Source organism: Gossypium raimondii, chromosome 11, assembly GCF_025698545.1.
Source record: "Gossypium raimondii isolate GPD5lz chromosome 11, ASM2569854v1, whole genome shotgun sequence".
In the NCBI taxonomy this organism is placed as follows: Eukaryota; Viridiplantae; Streptophyta; class Magnoliopsida; order Malvales; family Malvaceae; genus Gossypium; species Gossypium raimondii.
This window is the reverse complement of record NC_068575.1, coordinates 37,713,020-37,732,829: the sequence shown is the minus strand read 5'-3', so window position 1 is coordinate 37,732,829 and position 19,810 is coordinate 37,713,020. Positions and strand designations below refer to the sequence as shown.

The 19,810-nt window shown below is 29.8% G+C and overlaps 1 non-coding gene across 1 annotated transcript; it reads left to right on the top strand.

Annotated features, from left to right (window-relative positions):
- The first annotated feature begins 18,671 nt into the window (after positions 1-18,671).
- LOC128035122 (small nucleolar RNA R71) lies at positions 18,672-18,778 on the top strand. Its single transcript, XR_008191524.1, has one exon. It is a non-coding gene; the product is annotated as a small nucleolar RNA R71 (small nucleolar RNA).
- Positions 18,779-19,810: the final 1,032 nt, after the last annotated feature.

The following is a 19,810-nucleotide window of genomic DNA, read 5'->3' as shown; positions in this document are numbered from 1 at the left end:
ATGGCCGTCTCCCATTAGCAAATTGACTGCCCTCTTTCACTAATCGCATGCCTTTATGTTCTTCAACCCTTTTTTGGACCCTCACCTGCATTTATTACATGTTTGAAACCTAGGAAACTTGCCTATTGTTAACCATGAAAAACATCCAACATTAGTGACCTAGACTAGTCTGCATTTATTACATGTTTGAATTCTAGGAAACTTGCCTCTTCTTAACCATAAAATAATAAAAATTGTTTTCTTAAATAGTATTTAAATATTGAAATTATAGTTGATTGAGTCTTAGCTCAGTTGATATCGATATCGTTACCAATGCAAGAGAGCGTGGGTTCGAATACGCTAAAGCACAATATCCTCTTATTTTAAGGGTTGAAGAGATATATAGGTAGTTTTAGACATTGGATCAAAAAAATATAAAATTATAAAGTAACTTTAAAATATTTTTAATTTTAGAATCAATATTTTTTTAGATTTAATTAATCAATATCTATCAAAATATTTTTCTTAATCAACAAGTGGTTAGAAGAAGGGGTAGTGAACTTCTTTCCCAAGCATTTGAACCAAGTTTGAGTCTTGAACTTGACATTACTGAAAGGGCTTTACCCGAATACTATCCTTGGCCCAAATAGGATTAAGCTTAGACCATAAATGAAATAATAAGTTAATATTTAAAATATTTAAATACTATCTAAATAAGTTTTTTCTTATGAAATACTTACTTTAAAAAATATTTTTTTGGTATAAATCACATGTGTCATCATTTGTATTTGTTTTACCATTTGTCCTGTAAGAGCTACGGGTAGTATTTAGGTAAAGCTCTCCCACCAATGTAACTCCAAGATTTGAACTTGGTTAAAATGCTTGGGAAAAAAATGCACTTCCACTTTTTCCAACTACTTGTTCGTACTTTTAAAAATGCTTTAAACTCCATTTAAAAGTTAAAAAAATTAAAATAGATCTTGTTGAGTAAATAATTTATCATCTACAAAAAATAATTTAACAAAAATTTAAAGTAAACTATCCAGTTGGTCATCCAACTTTTAGGACGCTTTCATTTTGTTCACCAAAAAAAAATCCTTGTAATTTATGACCCTACTTTTAGGGTGTTTTCATTTTAGTCACCCAAGAGTTAAATCCTTAATGACAACTGACTATACACGCCAAATCATGTCCACAACATGTTTACACTTTCATTTTGGTTACCCAACTTCTAAGTCGCTTTATTTTTTGTCACCAAAATAATTTTTTTTAAGTCATGATCTGAGTAAAAAAAATTAAAGATTAAAGTGGAAAACACTAAAAACTCAAATAATGCATTAAAAATTGTCATATTATATTTGTTTATCATATTTCTAGAAATTCTAAATTTCTATTTTTTAATATTGAAATTTGAAATTTTAAAACATCAAAAACAATTAAATAAATTGTTGAATTTTTTATCCTTGATAATTTCATCCGATTTATTACTATAATATTGGAATTAATTAAATTAATTTCATATCACTATAAAATTTAAAGTTTTATTTTATGTTTCCAAATTGTCATTAATTAAATCAACTTAAATAACTTAAATTTAATAATTGTCTATGAAACTTAAATTTATTTTGGTTATATAACCTTGAATTTTTCATGCTAAGCTAAAAGAAAATAAAAATCCTTGCAATAAATTAAATTAATTTCTTGTTCTTCGTTTGGGTAAAAACTGATGAACATAATTACGAGTTTTTTTGGCATGGAAGATAAATTAATTACAAGTATTTTTCTTTAATTTTAGCTTAGCATGAGATTCAAGATAATATAATCAAAAGAAATTTGGGTTTCATAGACAATTATTAAAGATGAATTATTTGATTTGATTTTAATTTGGAAATATTTTTAAATTTTAGAAGGAGATTAAATTAATTAATTTCAATATTATAGTAACAAATCAATTGACACTATCAAGGGATAAAAATTTTCAACAATTTATTTAATTGCTTTAAATGTTTTGAAATTTAAAATTTTAATATTGAAAAAATAGTAGAACTTTTGACAAGGGTAAACAAGTACAATATGAAAATTTTTAATGCATTATTTTCGTTACTACCATATTTTCACTTTAATCATTAATTTTTTTACCCCAATTAATACTTAAAAACTTTTTTTGGGTGACCAAAATGAAAGTGTAAATATGATATGACGTGTACACTTAACCTCAATGGGTGACTAAAATGAAAGTGTCCTAAAAGTTGGGTGACAAATTTGCAAGGATTTCTTTTTGGATGACCAAAATAAAGATGCCCTAAAAATTGGATGATCAACTAGGTAATTTACCTAAAATTCTAAGTATGTTTTGTAAGTATTTTTTAACCCAATCTTTAATAAAAATTGAAATATGTTACTTTGAAAGTTTTTAAACATTCTTTTATAGTACTATATAATGTATTTCAAATAATAACAATAATAATCTAAACAATTAAATTCCATTTTTTATATATAATTTTAATTTTGGAACTAATTAATTTAATAACAAGTTTCTTTAAATATTAAATTTTTAATAAATATCAATGTCTAATCCAATAACCATTCTACTCAACTTCAATTTATCATCTACCTAAATATTATAATACAAATTTAGATATGCTTTTGTAATTGTTGTTAAATTTGTAGATGGTAAAATATGAAAATGTAAGAATGAAATTGAACTTGTTTGCAATAATTAAATTTAGTTATAAAGCAATATGAATGGAATGTTAGAGGAATCAACTAATATGATTTATTTCCTATAAGGTGATGCTACAGAGGAGGATACTATTAAAGTGATGTATATAATATGATAGTTTAATTGGCAAACGTGAAAGAGTGCAGTGGATGAAACCCAATTAGCTATTAATGTGAAAATCAAAGAAAGCTGACAAGCTTTTAAAATTGATCCCATTTGTAAAAATAGTTATAAAGTTATGGAAATGCATGCAGTTAAAGAAAGAGTATAAGAAGAATCTAAGGGAAGCATATAAGGAGAATCACATAAGTTAAGGAATTGAGGTTTAAATATATAAATCTGATGAAGATTCGTAACACTTCGAGTTACAAGGACTAAAAGACATGAGTTAAAGAAAATAATTTGAGGGCATGTTTTTTCTTCTCTCGGGCATCCCATGCCTTGTATATATTTAATCTCTTTGTTCTTGTATTCGTTAAGACAACATATAAAACAAATTAGCAAGCATGAAAGTAAGGAATGACACCATGTGCTTAAGATACCCAAATCCATAAAACACTCTCTTCTTTTTCTAATAATAAGCACACCTGTCAAAGTAATACATCATCTTGACTTGTAATAAGGTTGGGTTTCATCCATTTCCTTATTTGCAAGTTCAATGTAATTAGCTAAACAAAGTTTCAATTTAGTTTCGTCATTACACTTTAGTTGCAATATTATCCAAATCCCATTTCCATTCTTATTACAGGTAGTATACTCTCTTTATATATATAGGGAGATTAGACTTATTTTCTAATACATAAATAGGAAAGGGATTACAAGGAGATGAAAGGTGAAAGGTTTATTATAATGAGCACCCACTTAATAGTATTCATAACACTCCCCTTTGGATCTTCATTATATAAAATATATGCCTCATTAAAAACCTTACTAGGAAAAACCATGTGGGACAAAAACCTAGTGAAAGAAAAAAGAGTACATAATCTTTTAATACACAGTATGTCACAATCTTAAAAGAAAAATGTAGTACGAATTTACTCCCCCTCATTTAAGCATCACTTAAGATCTTTAAAACGACGCAATCTAATGTTGAAAATTAACTTTTCAAATGTAGCGGTAGGGAGTGCATTGGTAAAAAGATCTGCCAAGTTCTCACTTTAACGAATCTGTTGAACATTTATGTCTCCATTCTTTTATAGATCATATTGTATCATTCACTATTACCAACACAATGAGTGCATTGGACACATAAAAAATGGTACTCCAGGACCATCGTTTTATAACATTATTGTTTGACCACTTGTATTCCTTTTTAATATCTCCAATCTATATGAAAAATTAGCTTGATTAATTTTGATTATATAAATACTATTGGATACTCAATAGTAATGCTTTATAATATCATTGTGTAACAATTTGTCCTTATTGAACACTCGATCTTTACATCGAGATAAATTTTCATTTTAAGATATACTTTTATTATAAAGTTTATCTACCGAATAATTATTTTTCTTAAAAATTCTTCAGAACTCCAATGATATTTGATACATTAATATCAACAATGATGATAATAACCTATATGTATAGATCCATTAATTAATAAAACTCCTAAACAAAATCATATTCATATTTAATGATTTTCTCATGAAACTCGAGTTTTATACTTGAGCATCAAAATTATCAAATAATTTATATCAGCTGAATACAAATTCACTAGACCTAAATAAATAATTTTATTTAGTGCCAGATTATTGCATCTACAGCAAATTAATCATTTTTCTTAACCAAAGCCAAGTGTCTTGTGAAAGTTTGTGTTACTAGCCAATTCTATATATTATAACTTGTATTTTTTTTCGCTATTATGCTAACATGTACTCCACTTATCTTCACACCTTCTAGGTGTTTGGACTTCATGTCTGAGATACATTTCATAAGTTATAATAGAAACATTTATTTATTTTGATGACTTGTTCTCATCTTAATGTTTTCAAGTATATTTTTATTCAAAACCCTCACTTTTCCGTAATATTTCCTTTTGTCAGCTCCATCATATTTGGTTATGACATAATTAATTGAGATATCTCATTATATTCATAACTTCAGGAATTTGAACCTCTTTTAGGGTTTTATCAAAAGTTATGTCTTTGGTCTCTTCATGAGTACCTGCCTTCTTTAGTATATGACCATCTTCATTTGTTTCAAGAATTTTTCATTTTATGGAATCAACTAGTTTGTCATGTTTCTAACATGTCTAAGACTTATTTTTATTACATTATCTTTCCTGGACATATAATTACTTGGAGCATTTTAGTTGGTATATGTATAAACTAATATATACAATCTCTAAATGTCATCACTAAGCATGTCTGGAAAATAATTCATCCTTCAAACTTTGTGCATAAAATGTTAGTGAGGATCACAAAAATGATGACATAATTATTTAACCAACTTGTCTCCCCTTAATACTAATAAAATTTGCAACATGACAATACTTTTTCAAAATTATAAATATATCTTCTTTCAACTTTTAACATCTAATGGAAATTTTCCCAACTTCATGCTTGATGATTCATATTTGTGCATTATGGTGGAATATAAAATATATATTTCACATCCAAATATTCTTAGAGAAAATCTAATGGCTTATAAATGAAAGTCAATTCTCACGAGACAAATATTTCTTACATGTTGGCTTGATGCAAATAAAATTGCATGCTTATTGTAAAACTATTCTTATATTAATGGTTAAGCAATTAAATGGAGGCATAGTTTTGCTAACCATTAAATATAGTATATATAAGCATAGACAACTTAATATTATCCCAGCTAAAATTACGAAAATAAAGCTTGGGATATAATGCACCAGCGTTGTTAGCATAAATTGCATACTATAGAGATTGTGCATAATCAAATTATTTCAAGAAATAATATCGCAAACTTCAGGCTGCACACATGTAATACATGAGCTCATATATTATTTGTTTATCATTTAAAAATGCAATTGACCTCTAACTTTAGCAGGTGTTAGTTCAATATGTTGTCCAAATAACTAGTATTGTTGACAATTATTAAAATGTAACTTCTAATTCTTCAATAAAATCATATAAATTTTCATCAAATTATTTTGCATCATCATTGACTCGGGAAGGTCTAACCGGTCATACCAACACTATGAACTTCTTTTCACTATCTCATATGTCAATCATATACGTGTAATGTATTCCTTTGGAGAATATTTATAATTCAAAAACACGAGTATCTCATGTCATTTCTATCCATGATTTTAATGTAAAACACATAAAGATTTCCTTCAACATGTATCTTCTTGATTTAAAAAATTATATTATATGTTTTACAAAATTTTACATCATAGGAAGGTAAAATATTAACTCTTAAAGAGCTTTTTATGGTTTGATGTAATATTATCTCTTCAGAGCACAAAATCATTTTATTATATAACCTTAATGAATACTTAATTTATTTTAAATAATAAACACTTTTGCACTTCTTTTCAACATAAATGATAAAAACTTCGGTATTCAAAAACTTTATTTATTCATATAAAATAAAATGAATAAGTATAAATAAAACATATATTAAACATAACAAATAATAAATTCATGTTACTAATAAATCACTATGGTTATAGATAATTTTTTATATATACCATAACACAACAAAATGCAAAATATTATAAGGTCGATTAAAGTAGCTTTACAACTATAAAGGTTCAAACATAAACATTTTCTAACCTCCACCTCTTAATGACATAATTTCACTTTAAATTTTATAATAATCATGAAACTATCCACAGGGTGAATATCCCAAAGTTTATGACAAGTAAGTACTTTTACACCCATTCTGCATCCTTTGTAATGAAGAAAAATATATCATCCCCAAGCAAATATCAAGTAGCTATTGATTCTAATGATTTTTAAACCAAGCAATTAAATTTAATGCTTGGATTCCAACAAAATTTTGACACAAACTAAGAACATATAAATCATCATTGTATGCATGGTTAGCTTTAGCACCTAGTAAACATTTTTATTTTTTATCGAAAAATTATCCTCCATTTCATCATTTTGGGATAATAAAATGTATCTCAATATTGTGTCCCTTTTTTTTAATGGATGCTTTGATAAAATTTTACTAGATGCTTAAAAATACGACAGGCATGTGACCAATGCATTTTCATACCATATTGGTAGCATGAATTTTCAATAACCTTCGAATATTTTAACCATCATTTTCTTGTTTTCCGTTATTATTCTTTTTCTAGTTGTTAGAAGTATCACCATTATAACCACCATGATAACAATTATTAGTACGTCTCTAACCACATCCTCAATTACAACAACAACCACGATCTCTATATTTTGGTTTTTCATAATTGTTATGTATCATCACACTCACTTCAGGGAATGAAGCCTTTTTCACTATAAGCCATGAGATCATTTTAAAATACATTTTAAAGCCTTTTCACAATATTGTTGTTGTAAGAGCACATAAGATATTTCAATCATAACAAGCTTTAGAGAGTATTATCGTTTTAATCTTTCAAGAGGATCTTTTACCATTAGATATTCCACTTTTAATCCTTCATGTAGATGATGTTGGACAAAAAAAATGGTTTTGCTTTGTTTATATAAAAAGTCAAATTCGTTTATACTTACAAATCATGTGTGGCTCTATTAGAAATAATCTAATAGGTTACTTAGAACATTTGGTAAAGGTCACCAAATAATATATATAGTTTAAAATGACTACTATTTTTAATCATATCAATGACATATGTTATGAAAGTGTAAAAACTGAACGTCGATAATGACAATATAGAACGATCGCAAAGAAATAAGAAAGAAGAAAAGTAAAACACACAAATTTTACGTGGAAACCCTTTCGAAAAAAGCCATAGGCAAAGGAGAAAAAATTCACTACTGTTAAAATCGAATGATGTAAGAGGAGTTCCGACTACATCTATTTAAAGGCTGAAAAACCTTATTCTAATCAAAGTCAAATAGAGGAAGTGTAGTTCTATACGGGTTCTACTTGTGCAACATAGTCCGTTTTTCACTGTATTATTTCTTTAATAGAAATTTGGATCACACAACTCTAATAGAAAGATATACATATTTAAGTAAAAATATTCAAGTTGTTGATGCTTCAATTTTATTCAAAGTCTTAGATCATAAACAAGCATACCATGAAATACATAAAACATAAATTCATACTTGAATATGAAAAAATGAGCATCATTTTTAACTTCTTTTCCATTAAAATATTGAAATCTCAAAATCTTTCAAGCAAGCATAGAAATCACATACCTTATGAGTGTTGCTTCAACAAGGACATTGCATGTCTAAATTACTTGTTCTCCAACAAAATATTGAATATTATTGAGCAAGCTCATACGATAACGTATTATAAAATAATAATAATAATAATAATAATAATAATAATAATAATGCAAAAACACAAGAATGTTATAAAATAATAATAATGCAAAGAACATAAGAATAATATATCGAATAAAAGGGATTTCTATTGTCTTTCTATTCTTTTCCATTCTTATTACAAGTAGTATACTCTCTCTCTGTATGTATAGGGAGATTAGACTCATTTTCTAATACATAAATAGGAAAGGAATTACAAGGAGAGATGAAAAGTGAAGAGTTAAGTAAAATGAAAGGTGAAAGGTTGGTTATAACGAACATCCACTTAATAGCATTTATAACATTTACTTACATATTATAAAAATTAATAACTTTAGAAATTATTAACTCAACATAATATGGTAAAAGAACTATGGAGGCCCAAGTTCTAAGAGTCTGATTGCATTTGGTCTCCTCTACTAAAAAAAATAAACAAATTAGTCCTTGTACGTTAAATCAATAGCAAATTGGTCCCTTTATTAAAAATTTCATTCATTTCTTTTGTTAGAAATTAGTCCATGTATGTTAGCATAAGGTACACATAGCACACCACGTGTCACTATTTGATTATTTGTCAGTCATGTCAATTTTTAATAGAAATGACTAAGTGTGGGTTTGGATGGGAGATTGGGTGCGGTGCGGTGTGTTTAGCTTACTTTTTGTCTCACGCTACAGTATCACTACAGTATCTAATCTCACCGCCACCGCTGTTTTTACACTAACCGCAAGTAAACGCACCGCCCATCCAAACTCACCCTAATTTACTCATTGGTATAATGAACATAGATTAATTTACTTATTTTTAGTGTAGCAAAAATGACAATCGATTTTTTATTTTTATTTTTTGGTGTGTTTTTTCCGACCCTCTTTCTCTTACCTAAATTATTGATAGGAACTAACCCAAAAGATATGGAAGTCAAATATGTACAAACAACAGCTTTGAATGTTAAGCTATATAAAGAAAAATGAATAAATAAGTTGGGAGTTGGAGAAGTTTGATTGAGCAACTTGTTGAGCATTAAGCCAAAACAATCCGCCCAATCATAACTTAAACGGAGCTTGGATTTTTCAGTTTTATATGGATAAAAATGAATAAATCATACATTATAAATGCAATGGTTTTGATATTAACCAATGATTCCTAATAAACGTGACATGCTATTCTTTTATTATAAACAAAAACAGACAAATTTAATGAGTAGAAAATTAACCTCCAGAATGAAAGGTAGGTAGACAGTTTATACACACATGAATAATTATATTAATTTTGTGATTCATATTTATTTAATCAACTGTTCACGTTCGAAATAGCAATTCCACACTTTAGGATGTAATTGATTGGATTAAAAAGTAGAAAGAAAAAAAAAAAGGAGAGAGTCGAAAAGTGAAAATAAAAATAAATTTTGAGTGTGCTTAATAGGGAAGAAAAGTGAAAGAAAAGATCATTTTTCATCCTGATACATAAAAGTCAATCCTTCCAAATTAAAATGATGAGAAGAGAGAAAATGAGAGAGATGTGTATGCTAGTTCAAAATTATGCATTTTTCGAAATGTTTTATTTTATTTCCTTTCATTTTTCTAAGTTATGCATCTTTTCTGTCAAGCACGCATATAGGAAGGAAATTTATATTTTTCATCTTTTCATTTTTCTACCCTTTTAGTTTTTTTTATCTTTTTAAGTTTCTTTCTTTTCTGCCAAGTAAAGCCTAAAGTTTATTGTTGAAGCTTTAACAATGATATCACCTCCCAATTTGTAATGTACAAAAATAAATCTGTTGTGTTTTTTTGTTAAATTCATGTAAATTACATAATTTGAATTTCTAGCAAATTAATTTTTACTAATTATTTAATATAAAATAATTTCAATTGTTAACTTTTATTGAAAAATATTGATAAAGATATCATATTAATTATTAATTTATAAATTTAATTTATATGTAATGTAATGCCCCAATATTCTTGTGTTTGGAAGTGTTAAAGTATGTTAAGTAATTTGATTTAATTTGATGGTTAAATGCCTTAGATGTTTATTTTAGGCCTTGAGTTTGATCCCTTGATTTTAGGTTTTATTTATTAATTTTTGGCATTATGTTAAACTTGAACTCTTATGGCTTACCTTTTATTTTTGATGGGTTGTAACAATAATGAGTTTATTGGTTTAGTGGTAAGGCTTCAATTTATTTAAAAGTTTTATGTTCGAATCTCGTTTTGTGTGAGAATGGAATATTCTGCTCATTGATTTTGTTGGTTGTTGGTAAGTGTGCAAGTGGTTTGAAGTTGGGTTAAGTCAATCATAGTTTTTGTTGGAAATCCTTCAAATTTAATCTCTATATTGATTGTTCTTATGTTATTAGGAGATAATCATTCTGTGCTTGACAATTCCCCGGCTAGTTAGGAACGACTCTGGTGGTTATCAATCTCCTAGTAAGTGTTCGTAATTGATTTTAGGGATTTTTTTTAGAAAAGGAGTGTTATAAAATGAAATATTTGGTTAAATCTTATTTGTTAATCGATGCAATTTGATGTCGTATGTAGGATTCATGAGTTTTCAGTGGTGTGCTTAATCAGAATAGCATTAGGAGTGTGAAACTAACCCAAAAATCTCGATTGAAACTCGAAAAAACCCGAAAACAAAGGCTGCTTTCGAAACTGCTCTGTGTCACACGGCTGTGTAGTAGGCTGCGTGGGTCACACGACCATGTGGTAGGTTGTGTGGCAGACCGTGTGGGCCTTTTTCCGCCAATTTAAAGGCCTGATTAGGGTTAATGAAGGGATTCTAAAATTGGATTCGTAAGCATTTTGTAGGCTTATAAAAACGTAAAATCTGGTATGTTACACATGATTATGCTTAGAAAGCATGTTAAGTAAGTTTCATTTTGTATAAGTTATGTGATATGTTATGCTCTGTAAAATATATACGTTTAGGTATGCATGCCATACAACTTATGAGAAATGTATATATGTTATCATGATTATGCATATGCATTGGGGGTGGGTTTTGATATGTTGGAAGAAGTGTAATCTGACAATTTTACTACAATTTCGACGGTTAAACAGCAATTTCTGTTTGTCAACTCAGCTGTAAATTTAAGTGTGGCATACTGCCACGTACTGGTGTGATTGGATGGATGGACTCCTGTAGTCCTAATTGATGTGATTGGTTGGACAGAGATGGTGTGTAGTGGATGGGTGTAGGATTTGTTTTGATATGCTATATGTTCTGAAATTCAGATTTGACATTTGTATATGTGTACGTTATGAGTAAGGAAATTTTGTATGTGGGTCATGTCACACACTGGGCTTCTAGCTCACTCGTTGTTTTCTTCTATTTCAGGTGACCCTCAAGCTTAGGATTGGATGGCAATTCTGGAGCTTGGTTTGCACATTTTGGTTTAAGTATGTTTTGGACTAAATTATAAACTTTACGGGATTTTGGACTTTTAATTTTGTTTGGGACTTTAATATTGATTTTGGTATTTATTCTACAAACATTCTATTTATAATCGGAGTTTTAATCAAGACGACGTAACTAACAATATATGTAACGCCCTGAATTTTGAACTATTGTTGTTAGTTTCTGTCAATAATTAAGTATATGCTTTAGTGGTTAAATGTTTTGTTGTGCGATTGAGGTCAGAGGTTCAAGTCTCACTTTTAGAAAGTTTTAGTATTCTTTTGGTTCAACTCCTATACTTGAACGTTTGATTTTAGTCTAATTTTGTGTTAATCTATATCAAGAATGAGCCTACTGTTTGATGGTTAAGTTCTGTGTTCGAGTCTTTGTGTTAGCAATAAGGAAATATTTTTTTGCTACTCGAGAAAATTTTAGTTATAACTTTCTTTAATTATATAGTTTCTTTTAAAAAGAAAAAAAAAACGTTTCTTTTAAAAAGAAAAAAAATTTTGTCCTCTCTTTTCTTACTGTTCTTCTTCTCCCTTCTCTTTCTTTTTTCTTTCTTTCCTTGCTTTTGTTGATTGCAATTCTAAACCAACTAAAAATTCAAAAAAGACAAGTGCACCTATCAATTAATAGTATAGCTACAGTGAAAACATATATCATTCCCACGAAGAATAAAAGTACTAGTAATTACCATCTTTCTATTATTTAACCAACTAATTGGAGTGATTGATTAAAACTAAAATTAACTAAATTAATTAACTAAAGAACAAGACAAAGAACAAATCAGGAAAACAAACGATTAATAACCAAGAAGCGAAACAATACCCAGGAAAGAATCCACCTATATTTCATTTGTTATTATCAATCTGAATTAAACAATTTCTTCACTTAGTATCTTGATCCATAGAAATCCCTAAATTATGCTAATATCTCTTTCGAGAGTAAGAGCAACTGACTCTAGGTTGATTAATTTAAATTTCTTTCTAATTAAAACCCCTATTGTCGCATTAACTCGATCTATGGATCCTCCTATTATATTTTATTCTAATCTGGTAGATTTATGTTGTCCTATTTCTAAGATTACTTGCAACTCCACTCAATTATGCTAGATCTACTCTTAAATAGGGTATATTCCTCCTTTAAATTAAGCATAAAAAATATGGATTAATAATATAGAAATATTGAGAATAAGATCCAAGTATTTATTGCGTAAAATAGGAATCAAAAGACAGAATTCATCATAGGGTTCATCTCCCCTAGGTATTTAGAAAGTTAGTTCATAATCGCAAATAAAGACATCCCAAAGACAGTATAACTGCAAGAAATAAAGAAACTTATAATAAACTTCAAATAAATCAAAAAGAGATATTCAATCTTGCTGGAAATCTACTTCAGAGTCGGCTTCAATGGTGTTTCTTGAGTTATTTTCTTCACTATTCTATGATGGCTTACCCCCCTCTTCTTATACTTGGTATATATAGGTCTTAGAATGCCCAAAAAAACCTAAAAATTTCATTTTTCTGCATTTTCGGAATGCAATTCGCAAAATCCACATGGTCTAGCACATGGCTGTGTAGCAGCTCGTATGGCTCACACGACCGTGTGTCCAGCTCATGTGGAATGGCCTAGCCCGTGTGGCTCCTAAAACTTGCTCCGATTTTCGCTCGTTTTGCTCCTGAATGCTTTCCTAGGTATAGAAACATGAATTTAAATTACTAGGAGCATATCATCATTTTAAATAAAATAATCATCCAAAAAATGCATTAAAAATGAGATTAAAACATGTTACTTTTATCACTTATCAAATGTTCTCATAATTAGGCGTTTGCTTATCCTTAAGCAAAATCCTCAACCCATATTCAAGTTAACTTTCTCAATTTTTCATTTTCATCAATAATGTTTCAAAATAATTGACAAATAATCATGCATTGCAAATTCAACCAAAAGGACACTAAAGATTCAAGCAGTCCAAGCTAAAATATTTTAAAGCACAAAAACATAGGTGTCTCCATTATCTAAATAATTACCTTAAGTTCAAAATTAACAAGAATTGACATCCTCACTAAAGATTCACTCAAAGCACTCAAAGTGTTTAAGGCTTAAGTAATATGCACTCAATAGTCGAATAAGAGATGTCATTACCATAGGCTTGCTTGAAAATCAAATCTTCACCACTATAAAATGAGATGACACACCAATCAAGATAACTTTAAAAGGTTGTAATGGGGCTTAGGTTAAGGGTATGGAAAAGGTTAGAAAAGTTTGTTACAATCGAGATCGAGTTGATAAATTATCAAACTAGAAAAAAATCAAATGCTAAATTAAAAGAATTCACATCAACAAGAATAATCACAAATAGAACTGAGCTTTTCAATAGAATATGAAACTAATTATTCAAGCTCAATCAAATTTTTTCTTTGATATATTTTTTCTTTTTCCTTTTTTAACAAAATAAAATTCAACAATTCAAATAATGAAACATAGTTAGGCAACTAACCATATTAAATCTCGACAAAAAGGGAGTCAATAACAAAGATAATTTTACAACATACATATGGGTTATGGGTTAACATTAATGGGTTAAAAAATGTATTAGGATCAAAGGGGTTTACTAGGGGTTCATTCAATAGGTAAGCTTTTTACAGGTTAAATGGGTTAAATCCTAAGTGTTTTTATCATCTCAGTATATCAAATAAAAAATGTAGCCTCAACATGCATAATCGAAGCAAGTTCTAGAATAATAAATCAAGTTAACATACTTACAACCAAAAATTAAATTAGTACGAAATAAAGTATATGCTCTATAGGCTCAAAAGCTCACAAAAAAGTATGGTTTTGATTAAGGGTGAGCGTCTGATTGAATCGAATCGAATGAAAAAAAATTGAGTTAATCGAGTTGACGAATCCTATTTTATCACCCTAACTCGAATTGAATCGAGTGAGATGAAATTCAAATTGAATCGAATTGAATATATTTGTTCGAGTTAAATTAAAAAAATGATTTTGGGTCATTGTAATCACTATCACCTACCGTAATCAAATTTGTTATTAACTTTCATCTCCTCATAATTTATTTATTAATATTTTATATATGAGTTAGCTTATTTGTTTGCTTAGTTGCTTCAATTATCTTCTGATTTTTATCATTATGTATTTTGAAATTAAAATATATTAAATGTAAAAAATGTGATTTTTAATAAAATTATCTTAAAGATAAAATGTGAAATTGATACTAACATAAAATTTTAACACGAATATTTTATGGCATCATCAATAATTTAATTTTAACAAAAATTTATAAAGATTCAATATGATTAAACAATTCATTAATATAAATAGTACATAATGTGAAATTTAATTTAATAATATAAATAGTAGATATAAATAAAATTATTTTTTTATAAAAAAATGGGCCTAAAGGCTGCTTCCTCAAATTAACAAGCATCAGCAAGTACAAGCCCACAAATATAAATAAAATTATAATTATTTATATTTAAGTATTATTTTTGGATGATTTTAATTTTTGATTTGGGAGTAAAAGATGAGAAGCAAAAGTTTAGGGGGAAATAAAAAGTTTTGGGGGTTGATGGAGTAAAATTTTGGGGGGAAATATTCAAAAAATAAGGGGAAATGGGTTTGGGGTAGAAGGGGGTGAGATGGGAGTAAAAGTTTTGGGGGGAAAGTAAAGAGGTTTGGGAGTTTGGGGTAAAAATATAAAATATTATATTTTCGTATTCGATTTATTTGAATTATTCGAGTTATTCGAATTCAAATACCAAACTTAATTCGAACTCGAAATTCGAAAAAAATTCGAGTTGACTCAAAAAATTCAATTAATTCGAATAACTCGATTCATTTAACTAAAAATTCGAATTTTTTTAGAGTCGAATCGGGTTTTACTCACTCCTAATTTTGATGTCAAACTTACAAATTCAAATTTTCAAGATAATAATTCGATTTAGTGAGACAACCTAGAATATTTGTTTCTGAAAAATAACTTATCAACTCTCTTATGTCTTAAAGTATAAATCAACCAATACCTAAAAATTCCCAAAATTAATCCAGAACAACATCAATAAAAATTCCAAATAGAAAAAAAATTCACCTCTAATGGAGGGTATGAGAAAATTACTTACACACAATAAATAATTCAGGGATTTTATCACAAATATACAAACAACCTCCCCACACTTAAGATGTACATTGTCCTTAATGTATAAATAGATATAATAACAGAATCACTACAATATCAAAAAAGGAGAGAATTGAAACTACCCTGAATTTAGATGAAATCGCCAGAATAGTGAAAATCGACATTGTGGGCAAATCTAAATGTAGTGAATGTTTCCGAGCAAACTAATAAAAAGATAAACACAAATAAATAAGAAGATAGAGAGATTACACACTCGAATAAAAACAACCATCAAAATAAGAAAAATAAAAACATAGTTTAAAATAAAATAAAAGAAAGAAGTCTTACAAATAAAAATAAAAATAAAGTACAACTGAAAATAATAATAAATAAAGCAAATAAAACGAAAACAAATCAGTGATCGTTGTTGTGAGAGGCGTCGGGGTTGCGAGGCGCATGCTCAGGATGAGAGATATGGAGGTACGGGTAAATCTGATGCAAATACGTCTCAATGCGATTGTTTCGTGCTGTTTGCTGTTGCTGATTAGGATAAATATCCTCAAGTGTAATTGTATGCACAATCGCAGTAGTAGAGTGATTAGCTAGAGGACTGGTAACGGTTCGCAGTAATGGTGGACGACCATCAATGACGAGCGATTGCAATTGGAGAGAATGAAGATGAGGTCCTAGTGTTTTTTTGTTTCTTGAAATGAGCGGGTACCTTACTTTTTCCTCATGTGTTCAACATTATGTACCTAGTGACGACCAATTGTCAATACAGCACAAAATCGTCAATAGAGTATACAATTGCTTGTAACCAAAGGGTATGTAGAACCTTCCCACAGAAATGAAAAACTAATTCAATATTGACAAGAATCTAAAACATGGCTACCAGCAACAGTAAAACCTCCACAAATCGCACATGAAAAAATCACAACCAACACATTAAACAAAATAAATTAAAAAACAATACTAAAACTATTAACTACAAATAAAATACTAAACATGTTGTAGCAAAACAAAACTAAAATAAAGTAAATAAATAAAAGTCAAAATAATAAAAATTAATATAATAATAATAAAGATATATAATAAATAAAAGGAACAAAAGAAAAATGGGTTTTCAATGTGGTAGGTACTGATGGTGGCACAAACAGTGGTGGTGGGAGGGACAGCTGGCGAGGGAGGACGAGACTTCGATGAGGTCTAGTCGACGGGGTAACGGTGGAGGTTGACGCTAGGAGGCTGTTGGTTGGGTGTTAAAAGAAGGGGAAGAGGAAGGATAGGTCGAGGAAGAGGGATGCAGAACGGAGGTGTGGGCTTTGCGCCGGAGCTGGTGTTCGGACCGATGACGGAACAAAGGTGGCTGATGGCGAGGGGAAGGAGAAGGGAAAAGATCGAAAAAAAATGGAAGAAGGAAAGGGGGGATGAAGACGGTGGTTGTGGTGGTGTTGTGCAAAGAAATGAAGGGGAGAGATGGGTGTTTGGTGGTTGGTTGTCAAACTGGCAAAAGGAGGGTTTGACCGGCGGTGAGGTGGCAAATCGACGGTGACTGGGTTTTATGGGGGCTGGTGAATGACTAATGTTTGAGGAAGAAGGAGAAGGAAGGAAAACTATAAAATAAAATAAAATAAAAAAATAAAAGATAAAAAGAAAGAAATCTAGCTTTGAAACAGGGTACACAGCCCTCTGGGCCACACAGCCGTTTGGCCAGGCCATGTACCCACACCCAGCCTATATGCCATATGAAACATAAAAAAAATAAGCTCTAGTATCCACATGGTCTGACACACGTCTGTGAGTCCAGGCCATGTGTCACACATGGCAGTATACTCAAGCCGTGTGTAAAATTCGTTTGCTTCTCTCACGCCCGTGTGCGAGACCATGTGAGCTACACGGTCTACCACACACTCTTGTGACAAGCCGCGTAATTCTTTGTGCCCATGTGGGTCAAATTAAGAATAAAAAATTAGCTCCAGTATGTACACGGCCTGAGACATGCCCGTTTGCCTAGGCCGTGTGGATCACCCCAGACCATGTGGACCAATTTTATTTAATTCTTTTTTGGATCACCCCAGACTATGTAGACCATTTTTTAAAAAAAAATTATTTTCTAAAGTGATAAAAATGAAAAAAAATAATTGTAGTCTATATATTTTGAATTTTTTTTGAAAAAAAATGAAAGTAAACTAAAAAAAATAAGGTTTGAGACGATTGCTGTTTACCTTAAACGTGCCAAGTTTAGGTTGTGTTACCTCAATTGTACCGTATGAAAAAATGGTTTTAAACACAAATAGGTTGGACCCTTGTGAGTTAAATTCTAAAAGAAAAATTTGGGGATCCAATTTGTCTAACAACAGTTTGTCCCCAACTTCGAATTGGTTCATCATCTTCACATGCACATCATGGCGATGTTTTGTTTCTTCCTAGTGTTTTCTCGGTTTCTTATCAACCTTCGGTCGCCATTCATCTAGTTCATCGAGCTACACAATTCGTTCTTCACTTGTTCCTCGAGTTCTATCACTTCGAATAAAATATGGCTCCAACACATTTTCATGAGGGATTTCCTGCAAAGAACGTTGAGCCACATGGTTACTAACATTAATAGAACAATTAGTATCATCTCGCTCACTAGGGACTCTTACAAAATCATGTGTTTGAAGAGTAATCATGTGCTAGGACTGAAAGGTAAACATTATGGATTGATCATACGCTTTACATTTGCATCATATTACACTATCAGATTCAACTGCTTAGAAAATTTCAAACTATCGACTTTCTTATAAAAAGCTTTAACCTGATTTGCTAACATAGAAACTACATCAACATTAAAAACATAGGTTGCTTTAATCAGTTTCATTCTCATGACTTGCCACTGATAGTTATTCAGTGTCATCTCCTCAATAAACTCATGAGCTGCCTTGGGTGTTTTATTATTCAGTGTTCCACCAGCTACTGCATAAATTAGTTGCCTAGTCGAGGGATCAAACTATTGTAGAAGGTTACCCATGATGAGGGCACTTTCTCAATAGATCCTTAAATGTCTCCTATGCATCATATAATGTCTCGAAATCAATTTGAGCAAAAGAAGGGATGTCGTTCCTCAACTTAGCTATTTTAGGCGATGGGAAGTACTTCAACAGAAACTTCTCGGTTATCTGATTGAACCTCGTGGAAATGAATTCAACCATTGTTTTGCCTTAATCCTCAATGAGAATGGGAACAACTGTAAGCGTATGACATCATCAGTAATGCCATTGATCTTGAAACTGTCGCAAATCTTTAGAAAGTTGGCCAAATGAGCATTTGGATCTTCATCTTGCAAACTATCAAACTGAACATATTGTTGCATCATCTGAATTGTGTTTCACTTGATCTCAAAATTGTTTGCATTAATAGTCGGCCTGACAATACTCGATTCAGCCCCAACCAGAGTGGGCTTAGCATAAGCATATATAGTCAAAGGGGCAGGACATGCAAGAGGTAGCTGATTATTTTGATTACCACTCATCTCCACAATAATATCCTTTTCCTTTTAATTTTCTACTATATTCTGTTGACTTTGTCTTGCTTCACTAACCTCTCCATGATTTCTTTGAGCAGCTTTTTCAATCTCATTACCAAAAAGTAATGGATCCAACAAGTTTCCTCTAGTCATAAACCAAAAGAACCTGCCAGAAACAAACAAACGAAAAAAATAAAAATGTAAAAATTAAATAAAAATAAAAATATTAAAATAAAAAATGGATAAATTAATAGAAATAAAGTTTTCCTAATATTTTAGTCCCCGGGAACGACGCCAAAAACCTGATTTTCACAAAACCAACTAAAAATTTGACAAAGGCAAGTGCATCTATAAATTAATAGTATAGCTACAATGAGCACATATATCGTTCCCATGAAGACTAAAAATACTAGTAATTACCGTCTTTCTATTATTTAACCAACAAATTGGAGTGATTGATTAAAACTAAAATTAACTAAAATAATTAACTAAAGAACACAACAAAAAATAAATCAAGAAAACAAACGATTAACAACCAACTAAAAATGGGTTTTTTGCTCATTTTGCTTGTATTCTCTATTTAAGTGTGCAATTGACTTCCTTTTTAAGTGATGATCTTACTGGAGACACTCCTCCA